The sequence below is a fragment of the Nicotiana attenuata genome, chromosome 9 (genome assembly GCF_001879085.1).
Source record: "Nicotiana attenuata strain UT chromosome 9, NIATTr2, whole genome shotgun sequence".
Lineage (NCBI taxonomy): Eukaryota > Viridiplantae > Streptophyta > Magnoliopsida > Solanales > Solanaceae > Nicotiana > Nicotiana attenuata.
In genome coordinates, this window is record NC_031997.1 from 35270637 (window position 1) to 35279790 (window position 9154).

Consider the following 9154-nt stretch of genomic DNA (forward strand, 5'->3'; position numbering starts at 1 on the left):
TTTGATGATCCCCATTTGTGTGTCCTGAGAGACACGGTGCAGCGTGGAGGTGCCACGAAGGTGACCTTAGATGATTGATGGTGTTTTGAGATTACAGGGTCGACTTTGTGTGCCCAATGTTGATGGGATTCGAGAGTTGATCTTAGCGGAGGCCCATAGTTCCCGGTACTCTATTCACCCGGGCGCCGCGAAGATGTATCAGGACTTGCGGCAGCATTATTGGTGGCGTAGGATGAAGAAGGATATTATTGCGTATGTGGCTCGGTGTTTAAACTGTCAGCAGGTCAAGTATGAGCATCAGAGGCCTGGTGGTTTATCTCAGAGGATTGAGCTTCGCGAGTGGAAGTGGGAGAGGATTACCATGGATTTCATTACTGGACTTCCGTTGACTAGGAAGAAGTTTGATGCTATTTGGGTCATTGTTGATAGGCTGACCAAGTCAGCGCATTTCATTCCAGTAGCAGTCTCCTATTCATCCGAGAGGTTACCTGGGATTTATATCCGGGAGATTGTTCGCCTTCATGGTGTGCCAGTATCTATCATTTCGGATCGGGGTACGCAATTTACCTCGCGCTTCTGGAGAGCGGTTCAGCAAGAGTTAGGTACCCAGGTTCAGTTGAGCACAGCGTTCCATCCTCAGACGGACGGTCAGTCCGAGCAGACTGTTCAGATTTTGGAGGATATGCTCCGGGCTTGTGTCATTGATTTTGGAGGCTCGTGGGACCAGTTTTTGCCTTTAGCAGAGTTCGCCTACAACAACAGTTACCAGTCCAGCATTCAGATGGCTCCATATGAGGCGTTGTATGGTAGGCGATGTCGGTCTCCAGTCGGATGGTTCGAGCCGGGAGAGGCTCGATTATTGGGTACAAATTTAGTTCAGGAGGCCTTAGATAAGGCCAAGATTATTCAGGAGAGGCTTCGTTCAGCTCAGTCTAGGCAGAAGACTTATGCAGACCGTAAGGTCCGAGATGTAGCTTTCATGATCGGAGAGCGAGTATTGCTCCGGGTGTCGCCTATGAAGGGCGTGATGAGATTCGGAAAGAAGGGCAAGCTTAGCCCTAGGTACATTGGCCCGTTTGAGATTCTTGATCGAGTAGGAGAGGTGGCTTATAGGCTTGCATTGCCACCTAGCTTATCAGCCGTGCATCCAGTTTTTCATGTGTCTATGCTTCGGAGGTATCATGGCGATCCTACCCATGTATTAGACTTCAGCACGGTCCAGTTGGACAAGGATCTGTCATATGAGGAGGAGCCGGTAGCTATTCTAGGCCGGCAGGTTCGACAGCTAAGGTCGAAGAGTTTTCCTTCTGTTCGTGTTCAGTGGAGAGGTCAGCCCCCTGAGGCCTCGACCTGGGAGTCCGAGTCTGACATGCGGAGCCGTAATCCACATCTATTTCCTGACTCAGGTACTTCTTTCTTTTGTCCGTTCGAGGACGAACGGTTGTTTTAGAGGTGGAGGATGTGACGACCCAAAGGGTCATCACCTGTTTCCTCATTCATTCTGTGCTTCCGAGGCCTTGAAAACCTTATTTTTACTTGCCTCGATTTGCATGCGTAGTCCGGGCGCGTAGCCGGAAAGCTTTTATGTTGAAATATGTGAATTCTGTGAAAAATTTGAAGAATTTTGATATTAATATGTTTAAGGTTGACTTCGGTCAACATTTTTGGTAAACGGACCCGGACTCGAGATTGGACGGTCCCGGAAGGTCCGTAGAAAAAAACTTAGAATTCGGGGCATGCCGTTTAGCGAATTTCACGGCCCTCCACAAAGATAATAACCCGTTAGTCGCTTTAGGCGCGCTTTTAATAATCTTACCTTCCTAAATACGGGTGTGCATTTCATGCAACCCAAATCCAAATCCTAAAACGTTGAATAAGAATGTGTCGAGGATCCAGGTGCATTTCATGTGACGTGATCCAAAAATACGTTTTTAAACGACGTTTACTTTCTAAAAGTTCTAACTAAAAGCGGTTAAACCATTCTAAAATTGCACTATAGGTTTGAACATGTTTAAAAATCATATTTCAGCCATTTATAATAATTTAAGCGACCATGCTAGAACCACGGGATCCGGGGGTGCCTAACACCTTCCCCCGGGTCAAGAATTCCTTAGTCAGAATTTCTGGTTCGCAGACTCCAATTGGGAAGTCAAAAATTTTCCTCGATTTGGGATTCAAATTAAACCGGTGACTTGGGACACCAAAAGCCAAACCTATCCCAAGTGGCGACTCTGAATAAATAAATAATCCCATTTCGAATAATGTCATTTTAAATGGAAAAACTCCCTTATACATTATCCTTCGGGGTAGGTGTGTAAAAAGGAGGTGTGACAGCTCTGGCGACTCTGCTGGGGGCACGAACCCAGAATTTCGATTCAGGGTTCAAGAATTCGAGCTTAGTATAATTGTTATATTTGGCTTTATCTGATTTTTCTACATGTTGTGCTAAATGCTTTACTGCTTTGATATTATCTGAATTGTATATATAAAATTGTTACGAAACCCTTCTCTTCTCATCTCTGGGGATGTGCTCACTGGTTGAGACTCCCTATTCTGTTAGTGTCATACCTTGAAATAAGAAAGAGGCTCGGACAAGTTACTAAGCCGGATGATCTTGCGGGTCCCCGGTACGTAGCCCCCTCCTCGACTAGAGTTGTCTGCTCGAGTACACAGTCTAGAACAAATACCCAGGTTTTGAACCTAGAATAACAAAGCCTCATGCCCGATCCCTAGTAGGAACGTTTGTTTGCATCATGTGCATTTGACTTAGGGGACTCAACACAGGGGTTGGGTCCGTCTAGGACAGGTGACCTGAAATGAAAAGACCATCCTGATGCATCTTACGTGCTACTTGTGCATTTATTTGTCTCGGCTTGCATGTTGACCGGCTTCTAGAATAGGGACAGAAAAATCAAAAAAAAAAGGGAAAAGAAAGAAAGAAAAACCAAGAGTGAGAGGTAGGTATTTTTTTTAGAACAATTCTAAAACCCTGCCGAATTTTTGAGAAAATGAAAGAAAAAAGAAAAATTTTGTTTTCAAAAATAGTTGGTTTTGTCAAATCTGCCCGAACTACGCTGGTTTGATTCTCACCGGATGTGAGATACGTAGGCAACCCTCATCGGGTCCAACCCTTTTGCAAAAATAGCCGAAAAATACCAAAATTTTAATTTTTGTCAAATAAGTCGGGTGATGTCATTCTTGTTTTAAAATAAGCCGAATGTCCCCAGAAAGGACGCTGGAAGGCTGTTTTTGCAAGAACAGCCACCCTGAGTCATTTTAAATGATTTGCGGGCACAACCTTAAAATCTTCCTCCCAGAAGTGCTGAAAGGCCGTATCTGCAAAATCGAGTCTTTGTTTCGCTTAAATAAAATTGTTGAAAAAATTGCCACTTTTCCTTTTAGGGCCACTTTTCCTGTTAGGTCAAAATAAATCATTAAAATAAATTATTAAAAATTCTCAAAGTTCCAATAAAAAGAAAAGAAATGTTTAGAAGTCTTCTTTCAAAAATTCAAAAGAAAAATCAAAATCAAAAATCAAAAAAATACATATTTCTCTTTTTTCTTTTAAAGCATTTCTTTCAAAATTCCGAAAAAAAGAGAGTTAGCTTATTTATCTTATTTGCAAGAACTACGCTTGGTCTGATTCATGCGTGGTCATGATACGTAGGCAATCTCCATAAGATTCGACCGTAACCCTAAGAAAAAAAAAAGAAGAAAAAAAGAAGAAAAATACGAGGGAAGGAAATAAAAGAAAAACAAGAGAGAAAGAAACGCAGAAAGAGAAAATAAGGAATCGAGAGAAAAACCATGGCAAAAGAAAAGGGAAAAGCAGAAAATGAAAAACAGAGGGAAAAGAAAAATGAGAGAAAAATAGAAAGAGAAAGAAAAGCAAGAAAAACAAAGAGCAGAAATCAAAAGAAAAGAAACGGGAAGAGGAACCGGGATGACGCATGCAACCGTGGCAAACATGTAGACATTCATTTAACTGTATAGGTGCATCACACCCCAATGTGCGGTTACCTATCTGTTACTTGTCTCAAACTAACCGTGGTTGCTGTCAAATGTCCAGCTTAGGTTTTAGAAACGGTGGTTGGTTTTTGGTAAACTGACATCGCATCGATATTTTACCAGATCAAAAGGAAGTACAGAAATGTCGTCTGAAATGACTTTGCCACCAGTTCTCATCACCGAAGACATCCCCATCTCAGGGATCCCGGCCTCCGAGTCTGCCACAGCTGAAGAAAATCGGATATTACGTCTCTGAATGATAGAGATGTGGGACGCATGGACTAATGGCAGGGAGCCCCCAAGTGCTATCCCTGGCTTTCCTGAATTGTTCCCGAGAACCGGGGGTACTTCTAACATCCCCATCAGTCACCCGAATACCCCGTCTGCTCACTTCATAGGAACACCTTCTGAGGTACGCCCCCAGGTGTTCACATCAGGAGCAACTCCCAATATTTTTACTGCTCCACCATGCTCCGCCACCACACAACCTCCACTTCCAAGGCCCGCTTTTGATCCATCGGCCTTCACTTTCCAAATCCCATCTTTCAAGTAGATCCTCCTCAATATCCCATATACACTTACCCTGAGCCACCGCCATTTGAGCTTACACCAGGGCAAGATAAAACTCTCAAAGCTCCTGAACAGGATGAGATAGCAAAAAGAATGAGGAGCCTTGAGCAGAGTCTAAAGAACATGCAAAGTTTAAGCGGGCAGAAGAGTGTTCCTACAACTGATCTGTGNGGTTCAAAATACCAAAATTTGAGAAGTATGACGGGCACGGTGACCCCATGGCTCATCTGAAGAAGTATTGCAATCAGTTACGGTGAGCCGGTGGCAAAGAAGAATTGTTGATGGCATATTTTGGAGAAAGCTTAATCGGCGTTGCCTCAGAGTGATATATGGACCAAGACATCTCACGTTGGCATATTTGGGACGATCTGGCCCGAGACTTTGTTCGACAATTTCAGTACAACATAGACATCGCGCCAGACAGGAACTCCTTGGCGAATCTAAAGAAAAAGCCCTCAGAAAGTTTCCGCGAATATGCAATTAAGTGGAGCGAACAGGCGTCAAGAGTGAAGCCTCCAATGGATGAGGTAGAGATGGTCACTGTTTTCCTTCAAGCCCAGGAAGCAGACTACTTTCAGAATATGATGTCAGCCATGGGCAAGCCTTTCGCAGAGGCGATTAAAATCGGAGAAATGATAGAAAATGGTCTGAAAACGGGTAGAATCTTGAGCCAGTCTGCCATAAGAGCAACCTCCCAAGCCATCCAAGGCGGGTCTGGGGGAATGGCTAAAGGTAAAAAGAAAGAAGAAACAGTTATGGCAACATCGGGAGGAAGAAGATACCGGGCTCCTAGGCCGGTGTTCTCTGAAAGAACCCCTCAACACTACTATCCTCACACTGATATGGCTTACGCTCCCCCACCATATGCGGTCATGAACGCTCAACCCTTTGCCCGATCGCAGCCACATGCCAACAGAAATCAACCTCCATTCCCAAGAGATCACCCTCCCCACCAGAACCACTATAATCCCCGACCTCCGCAGAATAACTTCCGTCCTCGAGAACCACCCAGGAGACCAAACTTTACCCCAATTGGTGAATCTTACTCTAGTCTATTCCCGAAGCTTGTCCAAATGGGTCTGCTGCAGCCGGTCCCTCAGAACAGACAAAACCCGGCATCGCCTGCCTACAGAGCTGGTGTCAGGTGTGCATACCATTCAGGGACAGAAGGCCATCATACAGATGACTGTTGGACTCTGAAACAAGTGGTGGAGAACTTAATAGAGCAAGGGAAAGTTGTGTTGAGGGATGAGGGTGTCCCAAATGTGACCAATAATCCGCTGCCCGCTCACAACAACGGGCCAGTAATCGGGATGATCTGTGAGGACAGAGAATTCGATCCAGCCTTAAAAGCTATAATTGCTATCGCCGATGCAGAAAGAAAGTCCAAGGTGGCCCCGAAGCAAGAGAAAGGGGAAAAGAAGAGCCAAATCACCAAGATAGAACCAGAAAAGAAAGTTGATTTGAAAAACGAAACACAAATGTACGTACCCAAGCAAGCCTATGTGGTGCGGGGGACAATCAAACCACCTCGGCTGAGTGAGCCAGTGGTTATTGGACGCATACCACAGAAGCCTATGACGAACCCTGCTGCGGTACCATGGAATTATCATCAGACGGTGGTTACGTACAAGGTTAAAGAGATCTTGGGAGAGCTGCTAGAAAACCCCCCTGTGGAGGAATATTCAAACATAGAGGAAGTAAAAAATGCCACCAGAAGGCGTTTCCCGCATAAGAAGCCTGTGAATGCTGAGGAAGCCGAAGTGTTCTTTCAAAAAATGAAAATGGCCGATTATGAGGTGGTACATTTGTATGAAACTTTTGTCAAGCCTAAGTACAGTAAAAAGGAAGATGATGAGGTGTTCACGACTGAATAAAGTGAGGAAATACGTGGGGCAATGAGGAAAATGCTCTACGAAACCCACATGGTCCAGCCGGGAGAGGGCACTAGCACCGCTGAGGTGTTATACATGGGACCAAGCGCCAAGCTTCAAAACTGGAAGGCTACGCCATGCCCGATCAGGCGGGAGTCCCGGTAGAGCCGTCCTGCTACTTTTTCTGCATCACGAGTTATTCCAGGGTGTAACGCGGATGTTTCCTGTAGTTTCTTGTCTTTAAATTCCCGAATGTGAACCCTGTTATCTTCAAAATTCCAAGAAATGAAATCAATATTTCATCGTTCATTTTTCTTTATTCTTTCTGATTTTGCTATTTCTCTCCTTCATTTCTTCTCTTCAGTTTTAATAATGCAGCTTTAAATAACATGACATGCTTGCGGACTTCATGCCTAAATCCCAAAACGCTGTCAGATTTCGAAATAATGAATCAAGAGTCGAAGTGCAAAGAAGGTAACCTTGAGGAAATAAAACAAAGAATTGGAACAATTGAAGGAAAATTGGTTTGGAAAGGTCCGTACATTACAACAAAAGAGTGTGTTGTACTCAGGGAACATCCGGGCAGTTGTACCAATAAAGAATGGCCCGCGCTTACAACAAGAAGGTGCGTCCCAGGAGTTTTGAAATGGGACAACTGGCGTTAAGACGCATTCTCCCTCATCACCAGGAAGCCAAAATTTGCTCCTAATTGGAAGGGTCCATACATCATCCGGAAAATATTGCCGAGAGGAGCATTGTATTTGGGAGATATCGAAGGAAATGATCCTGAAATAGCTGTGAATGCGGATGCAGTAAAAAGGTACTATATCTAGGCTCTCTGCGGTAATGGTTTTTATGCAATTGAGATGACGAAGGCTTTTCTTCTCGCCATCCAAACACTATTAACCCTTCGTAAACCCATTTGAGCCGGTTACCCTTCTTTGGCTACCCTCTTTGGAACCTGAAAGTACAAAAAGGAAACGAAAAGAAAAAGAAAAAAAAAGAAAAAGAAAGAAAGAAAAAATATGATGAAAAAAAAAAGAAAAAAAAAGAAAGAAAAGAAAAAGAAAATATGATGAAAGAAAAAAGAAGAAAAAACAAAAACAAACAAAACAAAAACAAAAACAATAAAAACAAATGTTTGCCTGAACTACGTTTGACTTGATTCCGAAAGGATACGTAGGCAGCCTCTCGTTGAGGTTCAGTCACACCAAAACAAAAATCCCAATTTCCCCAAACGATGAAACTGGGGTAGATGATATAATGGTTCGGCCATGAATCCGCCGAAATGGTTCCAAAGTTGTAGTTCCGCCCAAAATCCTTTTTACCCCAAAACCTTATCCAAGTCCTTCCGATCAATTGACAAAGGCATGAAAGTGGCAAACGTCATTGTTGGAATCTGATACAATTCAAATTGAGAGAAATAAAATGAGAGAGTCTTATCGGTGAAAACCTTCGGGCACCATAAGGCGATGGTGAGTAGAGAAAATGAAAATGAGAGAGTTCGCTTAGTGAAAACTCGCAAAGAGAACTATCGGGAAACAGTGAGAAGAGAAATGAGAGAGGTCGATTGGCGAAAACCCGCAAAGGGCGCTGTCGGCGGAGGAGAAGACATCTCATCACTAAAGAGTCCTGGCAAGGTTCCCTGGTTTTGAAATGCGGATCAATGGGTTCACGGGAAGTTGGAAAGTTTTGAGTGGGTCGGGCGTCCAGTCCAAGAAGCATGTCATGTTCATTTGAAGCCAGCATGCACCCCAGATAAGTCCTTCTTTTCCCCCGAAAGGGACGCTTTTCTTTAAACTCATATGCTTGCCTTTTGTATATTTCTTCTTTGAATCCCTTTTGGTTTAACTCTGATTACGTAAACTATTACAAAGAAAAGGTGGCAGGACCGGCTTCACAGGGCTCCGCCTGGTCAGAGTCGAAGAAAATACCCAGCCTCAGCGAGTGCGTCAGGCCAATCCCGACTGACCATAGTGGTTGATGCTTTCGAAGCAAAGACATTGGGAAAAGAAAGAAAATCAAAGGCAAGGGCAGAATAAAGTGAAAAGGCCAGAGCCCACATGGGCGAGTCATAATGAAATCCTGAGAGTTGAACCCGGTCAGCTTGAAAAGAGATTCATCCTCAAGGCCAACAAGCAGCAAAGTTCTCAATGGAAAGGGGGTCGGGATCAGGCAATTGGGATGATCAAGGCCACAAAAATCAACCACCGTTTCAAACTAACAAACTGTTCTTTGTTGAAAACAGGTGCAATCAAAGCAACCATGCAAGAAGCAGGTGCAACCCAAAAGGAAATGAAGTGCGCAAGCGCTGAAACAGCTTTGCAGCAGGAAAACGACCAAAAAGGAAGTTTCCTCCCAAATTCTTTCATGCGTTTTGCTAAATAAAAAGGAAAATATAAAAAGAAGAAGAAAAGAAGAGAAAAAAAAAAGAAGAAGAAGAAGAAGAAGAAGAAGAAAAGAAATGAAAATGAAAACCCCAAAAGAGAAACAAATCATGGTAGCAAGGAGCCTTTTCTTTCCAAATCCCGGCCAAAAACCGAGGATCTCCCTAGCATAACCCAAGGAGCTTTTTCTTTCCAAATCCCGGCCTAAAAACCGAGGATCTCCCTGGCATAACCCAAGGAGCTTTTTCTTTCCGAATCCCGGCCAAAAAATCAAGGATCTCCCTGGCATAACCCAATGAGCTTTTTCTTTCCAAA